Here is a 4969-nt window from a genome sequence, read left to right on the forward strand (position 1 = left end):
CGTCGGCCCCATCGGTTTCCTGGCGGGTGCCTTCGGGAAACGGCGTGGTGCGCTCCAGGGGCCTCGCTGGGGAAGCGGCGGGGCAAGGACTCAGGGTATCTTCTGGGGCTGAGACCAACCTGCGTGCGGGTTGAGATTTGACTTCCTGCAGCGGATTTTATGGAAAAGAAGATGGGTGGCCGTGGGCTCCCAGAAACTTTGAAAACTCCGGGGAAAGCCTTGGCTAGGGGGCTAGAGTGTGATTCCGGCTGATAAGTAGTTTCGAGCCACTGGAGTCTGAGGCGCTTTGGAAATGCTTCGTGCTCAGTCGCGCCTCTCTGCCGCATCTCTCCGGGAAGGAAAGCCTGTCTAAACTCTGGTCAATTACCTTATGGAAGGGCCTCCCGGTTCCTTGCAGCCTCCTAGAAGTATCTATCACCCCATTCCCACCCCAAGATCCCTGATCCTGGAAAGAGAAATCCTTCTCCGCAGTCCTGGGGGTCTGGAGAAAGTCTGGTCTTTACAAAAGAGGAGGGTGCCTTTGAGTCAGTGTCCAGGGATGGGAACTGGGACCCCAACTTCATGTCATGGGGCTCTGTAGCTGCCCTCATTCCCACCCGGTATGACCTTTGGGGGTTGGAGGAATGAGGGGGGCACCAGCCCCCGCTGAAGTAGCCTGTCCTGGTGGCTGATCAAACACCGGCCCCTCCCTGCGGAAGTTCACAGGGAAGAGTGAACGTGAGGCCCTGCCTGCTGCCTCTGTCGGTCAGGCACAAGTCTGCCTCGGTGTCTTATACTTTCCTTCGGGTAAATGAGAGCTTACAGATGGAGAGTGAGTCACCCCACTCCCTGTGGCACCCACCTCATCCCCAAGCCCAGGCCTAGCCCCTAAGGGACAGCGAGGACCCTGCCCACAGTCACCTGGTGAACAAGCGGAGAGTGGGGGGTGGCAGGACCCAGACTCTTGACCTACATGTTTACCAGGCTTTCTGCACCCAGACTCCACCCGGCCTCCATCTCCTTTTTATCTTTGCTTTTTGCATCAGAATCACTTAAGGATTTGCAGGGTTCCTACTGAGAACTGGGGGTCTGGCTCCTGAACTCTGAAGGACGGCTGCCTTTAGGGGTCTGGGAAGTTGTGTGGTGATGGGGGAGGTGGGTCCATCCTTGGACCCGAGTGTCTGAATCCCTGCATTCCCGATGCTTATGGAGAGACCACTGTCCGCTCTGACAGTGCTCCAGCATCCCAGAGCATCCTTCATTTACCACTTCTGTGCACAGGAGGAAGAGGGGGAGGGGAGGGAGAAGGGGGAGGGGAAGGTGGGGAAGGAAACACTGGTAACCAAAGTGCAAACCTCAGAGCTTGGCCCTGATTGGCTAATGAGGGAGGGGCTGCAGGGGCGTCTAGAGCTGGGTTCTCAAAGAGCTGGGGGTCTTGAGACCCCCATCCAGACGGGCCCTCCCTGGGCACACACTCCAGCTTTGGGGGACTGGTCTGGGGAGCCTAAGGGACCTGAGAGGAAGCCAGCTGGACCCAGATTCCGGGTCAGGTCTTCAGCCTTGGGGAGGGGTTCTTGGGCCCCTGGCATCCCTGAGGCCCGAGATGAGGGGGTTGGGGGTTCTGGTCTGTTTAAGTGGTGGAGGAGGAGTCCTTCCTCCACCCAGCCCCTGTAGGGGGAAGGGGCACCGTCCCTCCTGCCCCTCTAATCCAGAGCTGTCCCTTGGGGCTGGCTAGCGCTGACCTCTCACTGCTGGTGCAGGCCTGAGCTTCTGGAGGGCATGTGTCCACGTGCCCTCCAAGGGAGGTGCCGACACGTGCACAGCTGGGCTTCGTGTTGCTCACAGACACCTGTGTCCCTGAACCTGACTGTCCTTCCAGCCAGCCATATGCATGCAGTGAGCCTCTGAAATTCCACCCCTGCCTCAGTCTCCCTAGCTGCAAAGAGGATGCCCAACCCCTGGTCAGGTCTGCTCTCAGGACCCTGGACCCAGCCTCCAGGGCTCTTTCTGGGTGGTGGTTTGGAGCAGTGAGCAGAGGAGTGGCTAGTACCCCAATTGAGTTCTGGGGATACCAGTTCCTCCTGGGCTGTGACCAGGTGGTGTCTCGGGCCCTTCCCTTGGCCTTGGCAGGCATCCTGGGCTGCTCAAAGCTGACCTTGGCCAAACCAGTCCCCCTCCCTGGGCCTCATCTCCTCCCTCAGGTTCTTGAGGGTCCTCCTCCTTGGGGACTGGGGCCCTCAAGTGTCTCACACAGCACTCGTTCATCCATTTGCTGACTCACCGATCACCTTCTGTCTGGCAGAGGCTGGGGCCATGCAAACACCCCAAAATCTCGGTTCAGCAGGAGTGCCCTGTCTGGGGGCAAGTGGGGGCTGTACTCTGACTGTGGCATTTTGGAAAAACAGACAGACCAGGAGAGGTGCAGGTCTGGGAACCCCCTTGGCTCCTGGCACTGTCCTGTTTCACATGGGAACCCTAGCTGGTTCCTGATGAGTCCCAGGGCCTGCGGGATGGGGCCCAGGCGAGGTGTGAGACACAGAGGAGGGGCGCCGAGGTGGAGGGAGGCTGAGACAGAGAGGGGTCCGGGGCAGAGGGGGAGCTGAGAGGGGTATGGACGGCCCCCCAAGGCGGAGGGCCGTCCGGAGGCAGAGACAGAGGGGAGGAATCACACAGGCTGGATGGAAGCCGCAGGGAAATGCAGACCAGATGATCAGGGAGCGGGTGTCCTCAGAGCAGCCCGTCAGATGTTGGCCGTGGGGGGTCAGAGTTCTGCCCCTCTCATCCTCTCCCCCTTCTCTCCCGCCCCCGAGAAGTCCCCATCCCCACCTTCCTTCCTGCCTGCCTGCCTGGGTGACAGGCTTCTGAGGCCCGTGGAGGGGGGCAAGTCATTGATCCCAAAGATCTTAGCTCTCCAAGCTGCTGTGTGGCAAGCGTGGGCACCCCATCCCATCCCATTCCCCTTCCACAGTGGGGCACCTCCCCCTTCCTTGGAGAGAAAGCAACAATGGGCGCTAAGGCCCCTCGCAGTCTCCCCGGCTTCCTTGCAGCCCCTCCCCCCAGGTGTGAGGGGATGGGGCTGCTCAGAATCGGGGTGGCCTGTCTGGGGAACGAGAGAGGGTGCTCCTGGGCTCACTGGGCACCTGGGTAGGAAGCGGATGGAAAGGGGTTTCAGTCGGTGAGGAGGGTCCTGGAGCGGTCAGGGCTGGTTCCCTCCCTGCGGGGGGCGCTGACTTCTGCTGCTGTCTGTGGGCACTGGCTTCTGTCTGTGAGTCTCAGCGTCGAGGTCCAGTGTGGAGAACACCCCTCCTTCTGGCCTCCCTCTTGTGGGAAGGGGGGTTCCCTGAGCTGGCCACCCCAGGCTGCAGCCCTGGACTCGGCCCTGGGCCTTGTCCCCACTTCCAGTCTCTTTGAACTCACCCTGCAGTCCCCACCTGCATTCCGGGCTGACACCGCCTCCCAACAGCTGCAACGCAGGGGTGGGGTGGGGGCCCATGCCCTCCCTAGCACTTCCTGCTCGTCTCCGAACCTCAGTGTGCTTGTCTATAGATGGGGCAGTGACTGGTGTGAAAGGAGTCCCAGCTCACTCCTGGGACGTGGGGGAGCAGAACTGTCCCCCATAACTTCTGTAGATTGGCTCTGCCCAGGGCTTTATTTCAAGGGATGGGGGCAGCTCCCATAGCTGGGCAACCACACTGCCTACCCTACTCCCCAGAGCCAAATGGGGGTGTCGGGGGAGTGGCAGGACCCCCGGGACTCCCACGTGCACGTTCTCTGGTCCTGACATCAGCATCCTCCAAGCTGGTACCCCAACTCGTGTGTCTGTCCACCCAGCAGAGCAGAAGAGGAGCCTGCCTCCCCGGAGCTGAGTCTGGGGGTCACTAGGCTGGTTGAGACCTCAGTTCTGTCCTGTCTGTCACCCTCCTGGGGGGAGCCAGTCCTAGGGGCTGTCCACGGGGGCGGGGCAGCTCTGTCAGAAGCGGGCAGAGACCCCCCACCTCTGGAGCGCAGGTCCCAGCCTCTGCCTCTGTTGACCTAGTTCCCTACCCTCCCTCGGAGCTGTTTGCTCAGCTGGCCTCACCGCTGCACCCTGCCCCACCCGACCCAGCTCTACCTGGTTGGCAGGGTGGCCTCGGGACGCTGCCAAGGCGGGGTGCTAGGAGGGGCTTCACCCGCTCTGGGATAGGATCAGTGCCCCCCAGCCCTGGGCCAGAGAGAGGGGACTGCTGAGAAGGCTGCATGTAGGCCCTGCGCTCTGGGTTCCCAGAGGGGTCTGGGCAGCCCTGGCGGCTGAGATGGGTCCTCAGGCCGCCTCACTAACTTCTGCAGTGTCCTGGGCTGGGCTGTGGCTTTCAACTTTCTGGGACGTGGGGAGCGGGTTGGGGAGAATTAGCAGGGCTGCCTTCAGAGGTGGGGAGGGGCGATGGTGGGGAGTGACAGAGAGGAAGGCGGGACGCCCTTTGCTGGGGACACTGGTCAATAACTAATGACCTAATTTAGGGGATGCCATGAGCCACTTAATGAGAGTGTGACCAGGGTAATTACAGTGCAGGGGCCTACGGGGGTTGGGGGGACAAGTGGAGCCTTGTGGGCGGTAGGCCTGGGGCCCCTGGCCTCATGAGCACCGGGTCTGGGGTGAGAGGCACCCGTGTCAGGGTTGGGTGCAGCTGAGCCCTGTGGGGGTGTGAGCAGCCTTGCAGGATGGGCCCCACTTCCAGCCTGCCCCAAGGCTGAGCACCCTCATGGTCCACACCCCAGGCTGCCCACGCAGGCACTTTGGATGGGTGGGCCTGGCAGGGTGGGCAAAGGGGAGGCTCAGCTACCTTGTAGGTTTGGGGCTTCCCTGGCGGGGGAGGTTAGTACTGGCCCTGGGTCAGATCTAGTGTGGGAGGAGGGCCAGCACCCACTCACGCCCCCTGTCCACACTGCGTCCCGCAGGAGCCTGATGCCCCGCACCCTGGACGGGCAGATCACCCTGGAGAAGACCCCCAGC

Source organism: Bison bison, unplaced genomic scaffold (genome assembly GCF_000754665.1).
Source record: "Bison bison bison isolate TAMUID 2011002044 unplaced genomic scaffold, Bison_UMD1.0 scf7180017848936, whole genome shotgun sequence".
Classification (NCBI taxonomy): domain Eukaryota; kingdom Metazoa; phylum Chordata; class Mammalia; order Artiodactyla; family Bovidae; genus Bison; species Bison bison.